Source organism: Lactuca virosa, chromosome 3 (assembly GCF_052849685.1).
Source record: "Lactuca virosa cultivar CGN04683 chromosome 3, Lactuca_virosa_CGN04683_v6, whole genome shotgun sequence".
In the NCBI taxonomy this organism is placed as follows: domain Eukaryota; kingdom Viridiplantae; phylum Streptophyta; class Magnoliopsida; order Asterales; family Asteraceae; genus Lactuca; species Lactuca virosa.
In genome coordinates, this window is record NC_136428.1 from 79,680,530 (window position 1) to 79,689,715 (window position 9,186).

Consider the following 9,186-nt stretch of genomic DNA (forward strand, 5'->3'; position numbering starts at 1 on the left):
ATAATGAAGAACTAAAGTCTGAATCATTATTCAACTGGATCAAAATCGATTGCAGGTCGTTTTGACATATACCAGAAACACACAAATAAGATTAAGTAAAAGGGTATGAAGAAAATCTGAAAACATAGCTGATTTCTTATTGGAAATGGAAACTTGAGTTCAAGATACCCACATGACGCGAATACACTCAGAGGCTCTATAACTAAAACCCATCAACTGAAATAATGAAACACGAATACCTTTTTCCCCTTCTGTGCGTTTGAACCTGAATTTTCTTTGAAGCAACGAAGGTTGAAGGTTGAAAATTGGAATTGGGTGTAGTTGGCGTTGACCTAATTCAATTGGGTGTAGTTGGCGTCTGAAGATGAGATTTTAGGGTGTGTCTGGGATTCTTTTTTTAACTTTTGTAAAAATGACTTTTACAAAAGGATTTTTTCGATAAATTTTTTTTCCTAAATGGAGCTATTTAAAAAAGAGATAAAAATTAAAAGTCATAAAAAGATGACATTTTATGACTTTTAAAAATGCTCCTTTTTGTCATGGCCAAAAGTTTGATTTAAAAAAAAATCTATTTTGCCAAATATCTTTTGGACTTTTTTAACTTTTTGGAAAAGTTAAAAGTCCAAAAGTTGTTTTAAAAGCAAAGTCAAACACCCACTTAGCTTTGATTTAGAGGAATCAAGGGTTATTATTGATGGTTGTAGCATTTAGATGTGGACGGGAGGAGAAGAGAGCAGGTCGCCACGAGAGAGAGAGAGAGAGAGAGAGAGAGAGAGAGAGAGAGAGAGAGAGAGAGAGAGAGAGAGAGAGATTATGTGCATGATTCTTTTATACAGGAAAATATCACTGGATGATTGTTGCTGACTGATTTGGCAGTTTAGTGATTCGGTACCTGTAAACACAAAAAAAAAACACACATACACACACTATTAAAGAGAATAAGAACTGTATCTCACTGGGTGATTGTTGCTTGTTGTTGGCTGATTTGGTGGTTTAGTGATTCAGTACCTGTAAACAAAAAAAAATACCCACACATACACACGCACCATTAAAGAGAATAGGAACTTTATATTTTTTGTTTTTTCGGATGTTATTGACTGCTTTGGTACATGTAAACACAAAAAAACATACACAAGCACCATTCAATAGGAATTTAAAATTATACATGTAAACAAAAAAACACAAACACAAAAGCACGATTTCATTACCTATTTTTTTTTGGGTTATTGATGGCTGTGTTGCATATAGATTAAGAGGAACATGTAAACACCAAATGGAAAAGGCGACACCATTAATTAGAGTTAGAATATATATATATATATATATATATATATATATATATATATATATATATATATATATATATATATATATATATATATATATATATATATATAGATGAAGGAGCTAAAATAAAGGGAGATAAAGATCTATTATTCAGGATTTTTGAATTTCGAAGAAGATACACATAATAAATCTTATCTTTGAAGTTTAAACATTCAAAAAACTATTTGTATTACATTTGACTGATTCAATAGTTGACCATAGATCCTACAATGCTATAAATGGTTGTACATTTTGCATGTGGCTATGTACTTCTTAAAATTCATCCTTTGACCAATTGACCACAGATCCTATAATGCTTTAAATGGTTGTAAACGTTGCATTTGCCCATTTACCTCTTAAAATTCAGCTTTTGACCAAATTTGTATAATAAGTAACTAACCGTTTACCCGTGCGAAGCGACGGGTGATTAATTAATTCTTTCAAAAATTAAATGGTGATTAGTTTCAATTCAATGATTTGTTTTTCTTTTACGAACAATGTATTCTTTTTATTGTATTCATCGTTTTTTGTGTATGGTGGATATGTGTTTTCATATGTTGGATCCATTGTGTAAAAATATATCATTTATGTTTCATGATAACATATTCGATTCCAAAGAACACAAAATACATTATAACTATCATTCGCCATTTAAATATATTGTAAATGTATGTAAATAATTGTATGAAATTTTGTAAAATAGTTTCATTTATTGTTTAATATTTTGGTGGGCGTTAGTTTTATTTTAGCAAGCAGTCTTCTTTCGATAAATGGTTATGTTTTAGAAACATGTTAATTACAGAATATGTGTATCAGCAAATATTTTCTTTGAGGGTATAGATTTTATGTTTCGCATTTATGAGTTAGGGTTATGGACCGAGAGTTTAAGGTTTGGTGTTAAGTAAAAATGAGTTATCTAATCCAATATAAGTTAGCTTTTTAACAAAATAAACATAAAATTATGTCAAATATTGCTCATTTTAATATTTTAATATTGTATCATCTTATAAAAAATGATGTTAGTTTTTAACTTTGAATATTAAGTTGTATTGTTTTTAAATTTTAATGTCGTATTTTTAAATTAATATTTTAATATTGTATCATCTTATTAAAAAATGGTGTTAGTTTTTTAACTTTGAATATTAAGTTGTATTGTTTTTTAAATTTTAATGTCGTCTTTTTAAATTAAAAAAGCATATGTTTTTATTTAATATTACTGTTCAATTTGGTTTTAATAGTAGTAAATTGCTACCATATATATATGAATAAAGTTTATGTTCTCTAATCTCTACTTTCATCGTGAACTTGTTATTCGGTATTTTTAGTTATTAAAGAATTAATACTTAATTTAGATATATCTCATGTTTTTCGTTATTTGGAAAATATACAATAGTATTAAATGGTTTGATAACTATCTCTATAATTATGATTTTGAAAATAGTATTAAAACAATTTTTATCAAACCCAATGAAATCAATTCTAAAGGAACTTCAAATGTTTACTCAACATTACTTGTTAGAATAAAAAATAAACAAAAATCGTTGTCATCAAAAATTAACACTAAACAATATTTTAGATTTGTAAAACATTAATAATTAATCAACATTAATATGAGAATCTACAAAATACAAAATAAAAAATAAACATAATCCTCATTTTATCTTCAAAATCAAAATACAATGAAGATAGGGTTACATTGAGTTCACAAATCAAAACCCTTTCATTTTGGTTCTCGAGTATCTGACCATCACATTTTGTCAAACTAAAAAATTAGTCAATGTCACGTTTTTTACTCCAATTCCTTTGACATAACGAATTTATGAATAAAATTTGCCAGCCTGCTGCTCTAAGTTGCTCTGCAGAAAGTAAATAGAAAAAACAACTAAAAACATCAAAATAAATTGAAAGTAGACAACTCCTCTGCTTGTTCTTTAGGTTTGATCTTCGGCTATTGGCAAATTCTAGGGAGATCTATAGGGTTGTTAAAGTTGGGTCAACATAACAGATGAAACTGGGCCAAGGGCAATATCGTCCAACAGGAGGAAAGCCAACAAACTTGCATGTAGAGTAACCTAAAACCAACCAGAACATCATAGATTGTAATTTACCATCTTTTAACAATCAATAATTCAATAAGCAGTGAACCGGCGATGGAAATTATCCATGCCCATTCCGAAGGTAAAATGGTCCAAATTTCCCCTTAATGACCGGACCATGAAGCCAAAAGCCAGAGGCCAAATTGTCAATCCTTTCACCTTTTAATCCATTGGACTTATTGTTGGTTACAAGAACTTGGCTAACTTGGAAATATTACCATTACCACAAAAAAATGTACAAGCTAATCAACAGGTTTTACCAAAATAAACATTATATTTGTAATTAAAAATGAAAAACAAATATGAATTTGTGAAAGCACAAAAAAACAAAGTAAAAAAAGAGTTCAAAGCCACCTGATAGAATATGGTAACAAAAATGTTTTTTTTTCTAAAAAAGAACTCTAGATATTATAAAAGTCAGTTGTATTATTCATGTCCAATGGAAAACAGGAATATAGAAAAAAAAACTTAACTATATATTATTTTTCATCCAATTTGAGCCAAGTAAGTAGGTTTCTTTTTTCGAAATCGAATGAGGTAGATCCAACATTTCTACCAAACACCGTTCTTGAACCATAATGGATTAAAAACAATAAAAACATGTGGATGTTACTGTTATTGAATTTAACTTTAATGAAGAGAAGATACCATTTCACAATAGATTTTCCGAAGCATGTGTGGGTACTAAGTAGGTTTAAAAAAAACCCAAATCCTCCGGATATCATACTACTTCCAATCCCGAAATCAACAAATCTGCAAGGAAAATAAATATTTTGGTTACATTTAGGTCTGATTCATGATGAGAATTATATATCGAATCATCAAACTTAAAATGTAAAAGATTGAAGACGTTTTGGGCTTGAATCTTTGTGAGAGAGAAAGATTGAGACATAGATTTTCAATAATATGGTTCAATTATTACAAAAGATGAAACAACAATAATGAGTAGGGGTAAACACGGTACCTTAACCTTCTATGTGTCAAATAGCATATCAAAAAGAGACTAATAGAGTGAACAAAAGGAGAATCACACAATTATTTTTGATAATCTGATAAACATACATACATGTTTTAATGAGCAGAGCTTATTGTCAAACTCCTGACCCCAAAAATTAGCCACGTGTGGGAAGATCCTATTTTCGCTCACCACCACACACCACCTACAAAAAAGATTGCAAATGATTTACCAAAAATTAGAGTTCAGAAAAGCAATAATTGACAAAAAAAAAGGGTTAACATGTATACTCAGTTGAAGATGACACCATGAAACAAAAAACTTGAGCTTTTAAAGCTTCTTCTTGAAAATGTGATTTCATATATGGAATAATAAACCCAAAACAATTGTCAATATAAATTTGTATGTTTAAAAATCAAGTCTTTTTGCATACTTGATGATATCTATTTGTGCCTATGCGAGAGACAAAACCTGGCCACATCTGAAATAATAACTCCAAAATAGTTGTCAATTCCTATGTGCATGCTTTAACTGATTTCAACATGAAGAAGAGGATTAATTGAAAAGTAAAAAACCAATTACCTTCTTGCTTCATGTGTGGAAGATGAAGAAGATGAAGAGGCACTACAAAGTCATATTTTTAAAGAGAATCAGAAAGTTCAAAAATCAGGGAAGACATTAATGGAATTGATTTATGGGTTTGATCGACTCCAACACCGATGGCTGATATTGCTCTGGCGGTGGGTTGTGGGCATATTAGGGTTTCGAACAAAGAAGATAGGGGAACAAACAATGGGTTTTTGAAAGGAATAATAGAATCAAGACTGATGGTGGTTAAAAAAGAGACCGAACGATGGTGTGAGGTGAGCGTAGGGTGTCCCGACAATGAGATGATGATGGTTGTGAGAAAGAAGGGAAGTAGAATAGATTGAGATACAGACGAAGAAGACTTTCGCATAATCCATAAATATTTACCTCCAATGGTGTGAGAAGGAGGTGGATGGTTGAAGGTGGTTACAACGGTGGTGAGCGATGGTGGTTAGGGCGGTGAAGGCTGATAGTGGTTAAGATGGTGGATAACAGCTGAAATAGGTGGCTAGAGTCGATTTGGGTTTCACAAATAGAGGATGATGGGAAGCTTTGGTATTTTATAGACTCAATCGGCTGAAATATAGGGAAGGCACGAATTATTCAACTTGGATTATAGGGACTTGGTCACTTCTTATCTTAACTTTTTCCTATATCAACCAAACTAAGATTCATGATTATAATGCATAAAACGGTTGTATATGTTGCTTTAAGGTGTGTACCTCTTAAAATTCAGCATTTGACTAAATTTACATAATATGTAATATATATATATATATATATATATATATATATATATATATATATATATATATATATATAGGAAGGATCATTTGAGAACTCAAAGTTTCCCGAGAACCCGAAAACTAAAAGAGGATCGTTAGATAAAAAAATGATGGTCAAGATGTATTGTGGCATTTTTGTAAATAAAGAGATCAATAGAATGGCGGGGGTATAGTAATAAAATGTCACAGAGGGTATTTTAGGGATAAGAAAAAATGACCCCATTCAGGAATAAAATCGATCAGATCCCTCTTCCATGAAACTATACACCGACTATTGGACCTTTCCGGTGGACATCTCTCTCTAAAACTCGCATGACCACAATCAACTCCGTCGATCTCCCCTAAAACAAACAGCACCACCATCGCCTCCTCCAAAACTTAATCATCATCGCCTCCTTTAAAACCTACACCACAATCATCTCCCAGAATCGATTCGCCTTAATCGCCACATCTGTTCCGAAATCTGCAGCAACGAACGACAGTCAATCATCAATGCCATCTCCGACCATTGCAACAACCATCCCTTGCGCCTGTAATTCTTAATTCTTTAATTCTATCGGCTTTCCCCCTTGGATCTGTCTCCGGAAACACGTTGCTTCATCTGCAATTCTGGTATGAAATTTTACAGCTCCGTTTAATTTGCCTCTCACTGTACATATATCTCCTTCCATTTCGTTTGTATTCTTTTTTAGAATTGTATAACTTTTTGACAAAGGCTTTCATTTTAATTTCTGATTTAGGTCGATTATCAAGAGAAACAGTTTGCTCACGGAGTGATTCCAGGAATATTTATGCGAAGATAAGGTGCTCCAAAAGAGCGAGAACTTCTATGTGGTCAGCTAATTGATCGCCCTATTCGGCCACTCTTTCCAGCTGGTTTTTCTAGAAATTCATCTGGTTTTTGTGTTCTTATTGAACAATTCTAAAATTAGATTCGGCTATGGATATTTAGAGGAATGATAATATTCTCTATTCTTTTGATGTTATATACCTGAGGTCAATCTATCATTTACTTGGCCTGCTGAAGCTGAGAGACAACTTTTAGGAACATATTGGTGCAAGTCTTTGGGCAATAGGTACTGTTCAACTTATACTCCCATTTTAATAGTCTATTACTTGTTTTAATGCTAAAGTACCTAGCAAAATGCATACTATTGTTCACCTGAATCATTAATCTTATGTGCATATAATCAATCATCTTGTTTTTAGTATAGGAAGTGAAAAGTATTTTGGGAGGTCGTGGGACATAGTCATAACAATGCTGACAGACTTCACATTTGATTGCTAATTTTAAATTGTTACTACTGTGTAGGTATATATTCACAACTTATCCTAAAGGAAGATTGAAGCTTTAGAAGATATGCAAACCTTTTCAGTCCAGTTCTAACATATTAAAAGGGCATGTCAATGCATCTTTAGTAGCAGAATTCACCTCATGCTTTCCTACAAGAATAATATGATTGGATGCATCATTTCATGAAGAGGTATATCTTTTTTATTGAGCCCTATTTGATTTGTTTTATGTTATATATGTGTTTACATAAACTTCCTTTTGATGACAGGGTAAAAAGACAAAAGTCTAAATTATCCATGATAAGATTGATACTGAAGACTTGAGCATCAGTGATGTTGAAGATGATTTCAATGCACCAATATTTGTTCAACATACAGAAGCTATGATGTATGAAATAGACAAGATGGTGATTTGATTTTTCATCTTTTTTTAATCTTCTTGTTCTTTGCTTCTTTTAAGTTGAAAATAGCTCAAAAGTATTGGATCCTTAATTCAGGTGGAAGATGTATACGAGGAGCCAATTTTGGAAATTGACAATGCTGATAAGGGTAGTCCTCTGGCTATGGTTGAGTACATTGATGAAATTTTTTCCCACTATAGAAAGTAAGAGGTAGATTTAATCTTTTTTTGTCTATATGCACATCAATCTTGTACTTGTGATTTTGTTGCAAACTAACTATTTTACTTGTAAAATGCAAAACATATTCAACCTTTGGTGAAATTTATGGATTATGGAACTAGTATGATCCTATCTGCAACTCCATAACTTCCAGTTTTAGCCTTGGAATTGTTCCAAAATCCATATTCAACCGAAGTCCTTGTGATTCATTAACCATCATATGGTAATTAACCATATAATTCACATATGAATTATATGTGATTCACATGTAAATCATATGTGATTCACATATAAATCACATGTAATTCACATGTAAATCACAAGTGAATCACATATGATTCACATGTAATTCACGTATGAATCACATGGGATTCACATGTAACTCACATATGAATCACATTAAATTCATATGTAAATCACAAGTGAATCACATATAAATTACATGTGATTCACATGTAAATCACATGTAATTCACATATGAATCACATCGGATTCACATGTAAATAACATGTAACTCACATATGAATTACACATGATTCACATGTAAATCACAAGTGAATCACATATGAATTACATGTGATTCACATGTAAATCAGAAGTAAATCATATATGAATCACATGTAAATCACAAGTGAATCACATATGAATTACATGTGATTCACATGTAAATTTCAAGTGAATATCACATAAGATATATACATAAGCATTTTGTGAGTGTTCTTTCATTAATCAATTTTTTTTTTAATTTTCTTGTAGATTTAGAAGAATTTGTAGAAAATATTGAAGATGTGAAAAATGATAAATTGAAGAAAATATGGCAATCTTGACACGAAGAAATGAAACAAAGAAATTTTATAGCATTTTTTGTTTTTTATATTTTATCTTGTATCAAACAAAATACTTGTACTATTGTGTTTATAGATTCCTAAGTAAAAATTAGTTTTTTTATGAGTATTTTGAAAAAATATGCATATATGCTCCTAAAAACATTGATTTTTTGGTTTAAAAAGTTATATATATATTTTAAATATTCCAGTTTTTTTTTTAAACTTACTAAGTTTTAAAAATTTCCTATTTTATTAAAAAATGCAGTTTTAAAAAAAATCATTTTTTTTTAAAATTACGCTTTCTAAAAAATTAAAAAATCTGCAATTTAAAAAAAACGAAAATTATTTTTTTATAAAAAAAATCCGAAAATTTGTTTTATAATGTTAATTTGAGAGCTTTTTATTAATATTTCCAACGTTCCACCTTTAGTTCTCGTGTTCTCAGGAAACTAAGAGTTCTTAACGGATCTCACCCATATATATATATATATATATATATATATATATATATATATATATATATAACAAATCCCAATGCGAGTCCCAATCAGGTTCATCTTGTTACCCCAGAATTACATTCCTGTTGCAACCAAGACCTCCTCGGTCTCATATTTACCTACCAATTTACCGATATACCGGATTTCCAACCTGTTGCTGAGGCTGATAACCTCACATATCCGCACCACGCGACACATG

The 9,186-nt window shown here is 30.8% G+C and overlaps 2 long non-coding RNA genes across 3 annotated transcripts; one reads left to right on the forward strand and one right to left on the reverse strand.

Moving 5' to 3' along the window:
* Positions 1 to 3,063: 3,063 nt before the first annotated feature.
* On the reverse strand, positions 3,064 to 4,466 carry LOC145162417 (uncharacterized). Its single transcript, XR_013739096.1, has 3 exons — positions 4,387 to 4,466; positions 4,071 to 4,175; positions 3,064 to 3,398 (listed from the first exon to the last, which is right to left on the reverse strand). It is a non-coding gene; the product is annotated as an uncharacterized LOC145162417 (long non-coding RNA).
* Positions 4,467 to 7,071: 2,605 nt separating this feature from the next.
* On the forward strand, positions 7,072 to 8,554 carry LOC145162418 (uncharacterized). 2 transcript variants are annotated; one of them, XR_013739098.1, is made up of 4 exons: positions 7,072 to 7,234; positions 7,313 to 7,450; positions 7,541 to 7,654; positions 8,420 to 8,554. It is a non-coding gene; the product is annotated as an uncharacterized LOC145162418 (long non-coding RNA). The 2 variants fall into 2 exon arrangements; XR_013739097.1 differs by lacking the exon at positions 8,420 to 8,554 and having other exon boundaries at positions 7,541 to 7,889.
* The last annotated feature ends 632 nt before the right edge of the window (positions 8,555 to 9,186 follow it).